This window comes from Phascolarctos cinereus, unplaced genomic scaffold (assembly GCF_003287225.1).
Source record: "Phascolarctos cinereus isolate Bilbo 61053 unplaced genomic scaffold, phaCin_HiC Scaffold_5;HRSCAF=322, whole genome shotgun sequence".
Classification (NCBI taxonomy): Eukaryota; Metazoa; Chordata; class Mammalia; order Diprotodontia; family Phascolarctidae; genus Phascolarctos; species Phascolarctos cinereus.
In genome coordinates, this window is record NW_027555958.1 from 8,316,705 (window position 1) to 8,327,211 (window position 10,507).

At 37.4% G+C, this 10,507-nt stretch overlaps 1 pseudogene; it reads left to right on the plus strand.

The window, feature by feature from the left end:
* Positions 1 to 6,576: 6,576 nt before the first annotated feature.
* On the plus strand, positions 6,577 to 7,505 carry LOC110198047 (taste receptor type 2 member 7-like; annotated as a pseudogene).
* The last annotated feature ends 3,002 nt before the right edge of the window (positions 7,506 to 10,507 follow it).

Below are 10,507 nucleotides of genomic sequence, written 5' to 3' on the forward strand. Positions count from 1 at the left end.
AGAATTCACAGATTTTCTCTGGAACAACTCCTAATGCTTCAAGCTCCAAGAGTCATGAAGGTTAAGTTTAATAATTTAATTCAGAAAGAATTTCTGTAAGCCATCAGCAGAAAGACTTTCATACATGAAGGAAAAGACATTCAAATAACACAAAAAACTATTCTGTAGTTACTAGAAGAAGGAGAAAGAGTGGGAGAACATATTTCAAAGTTCATTGGAGCTCATGATGTAGCCCAGACTGAACTAGCCTGCAAATCTGAGTTAAACCTTCTGGACAAAAATGGGTGGTCAAGATCAAAGACATGGTTAAAAGATATTTGGAAAGAAACTAGAACTGAAGAAGTTATTAGTCTCTTGAATGCCCCAAGCAACCGAAAAGCAGAAGGAATGGATAAATGCGGACAGCACTAACAACAGAGTGACTACACGGAGACCAGTGAAGATTTCTTTCTATATGTCCATAAGGAAACAAGAGTGAAAAAAATCTTGTAGAGGTAACAATGAGGAATATGTCAGGGGGCATTATGGTCAGAACCTGGACTAGAGACATGCTGCCTAGAGGGGAAGGCTTCTTCTGTGGGACTACATTACAACATGAGAAAGTACACAAAAAGGACAGGGAAGTAAGGGGACAGAATCATGTGCTGGTGTCAAATCAAGAGCTAGCAGTGAAAGAAAGGTGACATCGTTGTTCTCAGAAAGAGAAAAGCCTGCAGGGGAATAGTGGGGAAGAGGAGGATAATGGAAAAATTGAAAATTGGAGGGGTAGAGGCCTTACTTTGGAGATGGGAGGGAGTTCCCCTGATGAATGATCCTGTGGGTAAAGGGAAATGAGCACCTTGCACTGGATGAGGCCAAGGTGTTTTGGTACTTGAAAAGTCTACTTCTCCTAGAAAGGGGGGAATTAGAACTCCTGGGGGTAACTGGGGCCTGGAGGAGTGGGAGAGCATGGACATAGGGAGATTTCCAGGCAAATGTATGAAAAAAGTCAACAAGACAGGGTATAGATCAGTAGTGGGCTGCATAATCAGAGATGTAGTGGGGGAATGATCCTACCATAGGCAGTGACTTCTCCGCAACCTGCAATAATTGACATTGTTCTAGAAGTGAGGCACAATCAAAAAGGGGAATCCATTGCAAATCCCCATAAAACAGTGGAAGAAAACACCTAGAGGAGAGATCCTAGAATGGATACCTTGGAAGCTTTAATTGCATGAAGAATGCAGAGAAAAGAGAGAGCCCAGAAAATTATGGGGGTCATGAATCAGAGAATGAAGGTTTGTATTAAACAGAAAGAGAAGATGGGTAGTGAAGACAGTGATAGTAATCCTTTTTGAAAGGGGCAAAAAGCATGAAACTTAAAAACTAAGAAACAAGACTAGCTGAAAGGGAGAAGAGAAAGAGGGAAAATCCAATGAGAAAAAAGGATTGTGGGTGAGGGGAAAAGAGCCCGTGGGAACCAGGGCCACCTCTCAAATAATATCAAAGGAACTCAAGGAACCTAATACTATGTCTGCAACAGAAGGAACTTGATACTGAAAAGTTTCTGCTTAGATAACATTAATGCATCTAGAACAATGCGGAAAGTGGTCAAATGGGGAAAAACTTTTTGTATAAAATTTCCTTGGTAAGAATTTGGCATCAAAAGATATATAAGCAATATATAAATATGCCTTGTAGCTGTTCTCCAATACACAGCTGGTCCAAGGATATAGGCAACGATTTTCGAAAGAACTGGAAAGTATTCACAACCACATGAAAAAATGCTCCAAATCACTAATGGTAAAAGAAATGCAATTTCAAACAAATTCTGCAGTATGCTCAAGTTGCAGGTCATAGTTAATATTCACTTGGTACTCTCTCTCTCTCTCTCTCTCTCTCTCTCTCATTCTGTGTGCATGTGTGTGGGTGTGCATGAACATGCATGTGGGTTTCTCATATCAGAGTGTTTTGCATCAATGATATGGGTCACCATTCTATTCTCCCTTAAGTATTCTATACTTACATGTCATCATTCCATCATCCAATCGTCCCACCTATTTATATTTAAGAAATCAATTCTCACATTCCATGGCCATTTTCATCTGAAGGAAAGTCTGTACAGTTGGATCCAAGTCATGGCAAGTCTAAAAGGCCACACTTAAGTATATGAACTTTAATTGGTTGGCAGTAAGGAAAGTATTTGAGTGATGTGAAGAGTGGATGAAGAAAACGACTTTAGCAATTTAGATGCCAGGGTGGGTTATACAAAGATCAAACTCAAGGGAGAGTCCCCAGGTAAAGAGTGAATGTAATATAAAAAATAATGAGTATGAACAATTTTTTTAGAATTGTACAGTAGGAAGGGAATTAAGTATTGAGGAGAAGAATTTGCAGAGTTCCATCCTTTCTATTTCTACATCTGTCTCATCTTTTCCTTCTTTCCATTCTTAGCACCAACGAAAACATATGCCAGCCTCATGGGAAAATCAAGGAATCATTTTGGGAAGGGGGAAGAGAAGAGCTCCAGGTCCAGCCACAGCCTCAGTCTTGGCCCAGGCCTCCATATTCTCCCCCTCTCCTTGGCTAGTGCAAGATTGGGACTTTTTTTTTTTTATCAGTGGCCTAACAACGTCCCCAGAACAGCAGTAACCAGAGGCAGTGTTTGCTTTGGGAGCTAAGGACAAATTAAGGACACTGAGGAAAGGCAATTTCAAGACTCTACAGGAAGACTAGCCCAAAAACTCCTCTTTGGTGACTGAACATTATTGCGTTTTGGATTCATGTATTTTTTTTTAGATTCCTTCTTTGCCACAATCATTGTTTAATGGATTTCCTCATTTCCAAGTGGTTTTATTATAATGTTATAATGTTGTTGTTTATTTCTAAATCTTATGGTTTTCAAATTTTCTGTATATAATTATTACATTTTGGACTCTAGGCAAGATTTCTCTATGATCTAGTATGTAACCAATTTTTTTGTGAATGTTCCAAATATATGTGAAAAGACCTTGTATACCTTCTTTCTGACATTTAGTTTGTCCCAGGTGTTGATAACATATGAGATAATGGACTGAAGACTAAAAGGGACCTTAGTGGTAGATCATCTAGTCCAACCTCATCATTTTACAAATGGGACAATGGAATATGAGGGAATTGAAATGACTTTACTAAATTTTCATAGGTTGTGAAAATCAAATCTAGGTCCCGTCATTCCAAATTCAGCACTTTTTTTCAGTATATAAATCTACTTCTCAATTACTAAATAAGTTCATATTTTATTTATTATTAATTTTTATATTTCACTTGTCATATTCTGATAATAAAATGTTGAAGTGTTCTGCCATTATAATGTCAGTTTCTTTTTGCACTTTAGTTAATGTTTCTTGAATGAATTTCAATGTCTCATAGTGGAGTGCTTATAAATTCAAAATTGTTATAATTTATTATTCAGTTTTCTTTTCACTGTTGTGTAATGTCATTGCTTGTTTCTTGAATATTTCATCGTTTGAATCACACTTTGACAATACCATTATTGCCTCTCCTTAGTTTTCAGCTGGTAAACTACATTGTTTATTTTACATTAACCTCTTCAACTTAGACATATTTTTTGCATTAAATGTGCTCACTTTGATCAATATATTGATGAGTTTTTTTCTTTATTCATTTTAAAACTTTTTGGGCATTCAGTCTATTCACGTCTTGTTATATGTAATTAACTTGCTTTCAGATGTTTTCTTCTCACTTTTCCTTCGGCATAGGAGAGAATGAACTCTAAAATTTAAAATCTATTTCAATTATTAAAGGAAATTAATGAAACAAGCTATATTTTCCTTCTTTACCGTATTCATTCCTATATTTCCCTGAGTTTTAATCCCCATTTTACTATAAATAGGAATTATGCCCATGAGATGATTAGCACTTAATCCTTCTTCTTCATACTTTTATTTTGCTATTATTTTTATGTATTTTAAGTGCTTTTCAATAAACATGAACCTTCTAGAATTCCTTTCTCTTTTGTATTAATCTAACTAAAACTCGGATTTATTTATATTACAGTAATAAAAGATTGTATGCTTTCTTTCATTTTTAATATATAGAATTATGAAATCTTGGTCCAGGAACTAAAAAGCTTAGGAGCTCAAGTGGCTTTTTTCATTGGTGCTATTTACAGAAGGTACAGAATTTGGTGGTGGTGGTTGTCTTCCCTCTCAAAAAGGACCCAAATGATATCATGATGTTGGGATCAATGTATAGTGTGTCCAACTGTTGCTGAATTTGAGCTCAGAAGGATGTATCACAGATTGGGCATATATACTTCAGGTAAATATTTGGAATGGAAATGTCTATAAATTTGTGCATCTCACATTGTTTTTGAAGTACTGCAACTCTGCTTTAATCACAGAGCATGGTGCCTCCTTTGATGCAGGCATACCATGCTGAATGGTCCTGTACCAGTGTCTCATATCGTTCTTCAGAGAGACCTTGAGAATTTCCATGTAAGGCTTCTTCTGACATTTATGAGAGCACTTGCTTTGTGTGAGTTCTCCTTGAAATAAGGTTTTAGGCAAACATACGTTTGGAATGTCAACAAGATAACCAGCCCATTGGAGTTGAGTTCTCTGCAGTAGAATTTGAATGCTGGTGATTCAGCTCAAGAGAGGACCTCATTTTCTAGTACCATATCTTGCCAAATGATTTTCAGGATCTTCCTAAGACAATTCAAACAGAAGTGTTTCAATTTCCTGGCATGTTGCTGGTAGACTGTCCAGGTTTCCCAGGCATATAACCATGAGGTCAGCACAGTGGCTCTATACACATTCAGTTTGGTAGGCAACCTATTACCACTTCTCTATTACACTTGCCTTTGGAAACTCCCCAACACTGAGCTAATTCTGGCAATGGATGTATCAATGTCATCATCACTGTGGATATCCTTGGAAAGTATGCTGCCAAGGTAAGTGAACTTATCCACAACACTCAAAGTCTCTCCATTTGCTTGAACTGATGGTTCCCCATATGGATGGTGTGGTGCTGGCTGTTGGGGAACCTCTGTTTTCTTGGCATTCATTGGCAGGGCAAAATTAGCACAAGTGTCAGATCTATACTCTATTGCATTTCAGTTCCAGACCTGCATTGAGTGCACAATTATCTGCAAACAGAAAGTCAGCAACCGATTCCCTCTTCACTTTAGTCTTGGCTTGTAGCCTTTTCAAGATAAATAATTTGCCATCAGTGCAGTAGCTGACCTTGATGCCATTTTCATACTTGTTGAAGGTGTCTGATAACATCACTGAAAACATCACGCTAAATAACTTGGGAGCAAGCACACAGCATTGTGCTGACCTCATTGTTGTATGCCTGTGAAACTTGCCAGAAAATTGAACCATTTCCATTTAAAGTGTCTTAGAATAATTTTGAAAATAACCTGGCTAGATAAGTTATGAGACAATGAGGTCCTTTTTTGAGTTGAATTTCCAAGCATTCAAACCCAATTGTGGATTTAGGAAGTGGATTTAGGAAGTGAAGAGCTGATAAAGGGGATCATGCCTACTAATATATTTATAATAAATCAGCTGGTTTTTAAGTAGATGATTACTTCTAGCTGAATGTCAATCAGCATACGCCTAGGTCAAAATCATAGTTCATACTCTTGATTCTGTGATACCTACATGTGCCATCTCACTCTTTAAAACTGTTTTGTCATCTGTAAAAGGGGGGAAATAGTCTTTGAATTCACACTTCCAAAGGTTACTGCAAAGAACATGCCTGGGAAAACTTAAGACACTAGATGCATGTGGATTATTATCACTTTTTCTCTGTATGCTTATTGTGCACAGAACTCAACAAAATGATAGTAGTTGACCAATAGTTGTAGCTTTCCAGCCTGATGCTAAGGGTAGGTCTTTATAGTCGAATTGGCATGGTATGCTGCTTTGTCTGAGTTACCCTGAAAGCTAAAAGTAAAGTATATCTTTTGAGGGTGAACTACCCAGTGGTCCATTATATTAGAATTTATTTATAAATCTCAAACCTAAAAGGAACTTAACAGAAATACCCACCATGAGTTTGATTTCATAAACAATTGGTGATAACATCCCTATTCACTGTGATGGGAAATGAAGATAAAGCATAATCTCTGCACTTATGGCTTTGTTACAACCCCCATACATCATTGGTTGAGGTTCATCATACACAGCACACGTGTTTGGATAAAAATTGGCTGAGACACAAAGAGGAAAATATTGAAAGATGACCTATCCCTATTTGCATCTTAACATAGGAATCTAATCCTTTCCATGTTCACCCCTCAAGAGGAAATAAAAATACCACAGAGAAAGAGTATGTCTTAGCTGGGCAAATTTGATTGAGCTGTTGGGAAGGTACAGAGTTCATTTTGATGAAAATATTCTAACAGAGGACTAGACATTTTCTTGCCCAAGAAACTTAAAGACAGAGAAGAAAATTACTTCATCTCTAAATAGCAGAAGCACATATCATTCCATACTCATTTTGCCTGGAAATTAATCCAACAGCAGTAGCATCAAAAGTATTATAAATATTGGTAACTTCTGTAGTGATCTCCTTTCAGCTAACATGCGAAGTAGTGGGGAGAAAATCTTGATGGCTCTGGCAACTAGTGTGTTTCTATTGGGAATTCTGGTAAATGGATTCATGGCTCTGGTGAATAGTATTGACTGTGTCAAGAGCAAGAAACTTCCACCAAGTGACCTCATCTTGGTCACCTTGGCCATCTCCAGAATTGGACTTTCATGTACAATGATATGGAATAGTTATTCAATCGTAATCTCTTTTGATGTACCCACCCGAGTAAGAATCATTGATATCTTTGTGATACTGATTCACAACTCAAATATTTGGTTTTCCACTATCCTCAGTATCTTCTACTTCCTGAAGATCACCAACTTCTCCAATCCCCTTTTCCTCTGGATGAAATGGAGAATTGACAGGATGCTCTTCGTGCTTCTTTGGGGGCGCTTGATTATCTCTTTGTCTATTTTCTTTCCAATGGTGGAGAGAATGCATTATTATTATTGCAGCATCTTTAGTGGAGGAAGGAAGAGAAATGTGTCCCAGGAGGTCCAAGTGAGTAAAAGTAAGCTGCTTGTGCTCCATGTCTTCTTTGGCCTTCTGAGTCTTATTCCTTTTACTCTGTCTACAATCTCCTTCTCCCTACTCTTTGTCTCCTTGTGGAGGCATACCGATAGATGCAACATAATGCCACAGGTTCCAGAGACCCTAGCACAGAAGCTCATGTTAGAGTCATGAAAGCTGTGTCTTCCTTCCTCATCCTCATTTGATTGTACTATGTGGGTTTCTTTCTCATGTACTGGAGCCATTCAGAGGCAAGGAGTAAGCTGGCTTCTAAGTTGGGAATGTCAATCATGTTGCTCTATCCCTTTGGCCACTCACTGATCCTGATTCTGTGGAATAGCAAGCTGAGGCAGGCCTCCCTCTGGGTGTGGCACCAAGCTCTATTCTGCCTCAGAGGAGGAAAACCTTAGCTTGAACAACTTTGGAAAGTCGGTACCTTCTATGGACCAATAAGTCAACACAGAAGGTTTTTCTTACTTCTGTGCTTCTCCATTCAATGAAGCATCACTCATTGCAGAAAATGTCCACTGTAAAGTTTATTATGGACAACTTGAGAACCCTATGACTCTTTGGACAAAGTTTACAATGCTTGCTGTTACATGATCACACTGGAGGATGTGGCACCATAGGAATAGAGTGATAAGATAGCAGAAGTCAATAGCCCAAAACTCATATGCCTGTGAAACTTGCCAGGAAATTGAACCACTTCCATTTAAATTGTCTTAGGATGATTTTGAAAATTACCTGGCTACATAAGTTATGAGGCAATGAGGTCCTTTCTTGAGCTGAACTTCCAAGCATTCAAACCCAACTATGAGTTTAGGAAGCGAAAAGTTGGTTAAGGGATGGTGCCTAATAATATATTACTAATAAATCAGTTGGTTTTTAAGTAGGTGATTATTTCTACTAAGTGAATATCCATCAGCATACACCTAGGTCAAAATCCTAGTTCAGACTCTTAATTCTGTGATGCCTGGACATATCATCTCACCTTGCCAAACCTGTTCTTTTATCTTAAAGAGAAGGAATCTCATCACTTCATAGGATCATAGGATGACAGTCATTAGGTACTTCAGATGACATGTGTAGTTAAATCTGTTCATTTTACAGATAAGGAAATTGAGGAACTACCGAAGTCACAGGATCAGAGATATGGAAGTGGACTGGATATCTACTCCTATCTCTCATATTACAGAAAAGAAATTGGAGGGCCAGAAAGGTTTAGTAATTTGTTCAGAGTCACGTCCATAGTTAGTATATTGACTATGGCACCATGAGTTCAATTCTAGTGCCCTTCAGATTGCACTACACTGCCCACAGTTCTTGGTGCTCTCTCTTGTCACTTCCATTGTATTCCTCATATCAATCCTCTGTTCCCAGACTTTTAGTGTCAGACATCTTTAGTAGCCCATCTGACTCTGCCCCTCTGGTTCAAAAGCTAACTTTTCCAATCTAGTGTTTTTGGAACTAGCTGAGGACTTTGGACAAGTTGTTTTGGTAAAAAGAAAGCTCATGTCAATGTTGAGTGACAACTCAGACTAACCTTGTTCCTCATCTGACTCTTTTTGTCTGATCTGGGGAAGATCAAATGAAAATCAGTGGCCCTCAGTGGGTGGTGGCAGACAATATTGTAAAGTACGAAGAGTTCTTGTTCTGAAGAAACTTACATTCTAGTAGGAAGAAGGCACACGTGGCAGTAATAATCACCTAACTCAGAAAGAGTCATATATTCCTGTTGGAAAGATGGAAAACTCATGAAATGTAAAGGCTCTAGAAAATAATCTACAAGTTTGAAGTGGATGCCATAGGAGGGACAAGGTTATTACTGGAAAAGCCTATTCTGCAATTACAATGTTCCAGGAGGGCAAGGAGACAACACATGTTCTTTTGTACAAGAATGTCTGTGTAGTCCCTAATGGAGCTTGAATCTTCCTAGCTGCTCCATTCATGTGCCATTATCTCATTATGCTAAAGATGCCATCTTTCTGACTATGATTACTTTTTAAATAAGCAATTCCTTTTCACTTGGATTTCTTGATTGTTAAGAAAGGATTTTAAGCTAATGGAACATCTCAACAAGAAATGTTAGCCCCAGTGTGGCTGACCTTGATGAGGCAATATTTGGAAGATATTTGGAATTATGAGGTGATATTTGGAAGAGTGTGTTCACATCTGGGCACTACTTTTGGAGAAGAATAACAATAAGGTAGAGGGTGGCAGAAGAAGGACAACCAAGATAATGAGGGGACTAAAGTTCATGTCCTCTGAAGAATGCTTAAAGGAAATGGTGTAGACATTTGGTCTGCAGAGGCAGAGACTGAGGGTGGGACATAATAACTTTACTCAAAAAATTCAAAGATTGTCATGTGGAAAAAGGATTGGACTTGCTTAAATTTTCCCTAGAAAATAGAATCAGGAGTAATAGAAACAGCAAAGAGACAAATTTAGTTTCAAAATTGCTCATTTTTATTGCTTTTATTTCATCTACATCTCCTAAAATATCACTCTCTACTTTTTTCTCCTCCTCTCAGAGAGCTATCACTTCTAATAAAAGAATAAGAAAAGGTTAACATTTTTTTTTATAAAACCTAATATGTAAGAAGAATCTGATAGTTATGTGCTGTGTTTCAGATTTGTAGTCCTCCCTATCTTCAAAGTGAAGGGGAACTGTCTTCTCTGGATCTAAGTTTGGTCACTAGAACTTTGTGGTATTCAGTTTTCATAATTTTCCCCCAATTCTACTATTGCAGTTATTATGTATACAAATTGCTTGATTCTATTTACTTCACATTGCATTGGTTCATATAAATCTCCCCATGCTCCTCTGTATTCATTATAGTCATCATTTCTTATATTACAACAAAATTTCATTTTCTTGCATTGCCACAATTTTATTAGCCACTTCCCAGTTGATGGACACTTACTTTGTTTCCATTTCTATGCTAATATAAAAATTGCTACTGTAAATGTTTCAAGCTATGGGACTTTTCTTTTCATCATTGACCTCTTTGGAATATATGCCTAGAAGCAGAAAAAATGGATCAAAGGGTATGAGCAGTTTAGTTTCTTTATGTAATTCCAAACTGTTTTCCAGAATTCTTAGACTAATTCACTCATAATTCCACCAACAATGCATATGTATGCCAGTCTTCCACATCTCTGATAACAGGCACTATCAGTACTATTGTCATATTTACAGATTTCCTGGACTGAGAGAAACTCTGGAGGTATTTTGATTTCCCTTTCACTTATTATTAATGATTTGTGGCATTTGTCATCATGATTTTCAATAGGGCAAAATGCTTTTGAGTCATCTTTGTTCATATCCTCTGACTACTTATTTATAGGTTAATAGATTTTAGTTTTAGTAATATAATTAAGCTAAATGTTATATTATCTTGGATATCAGTCA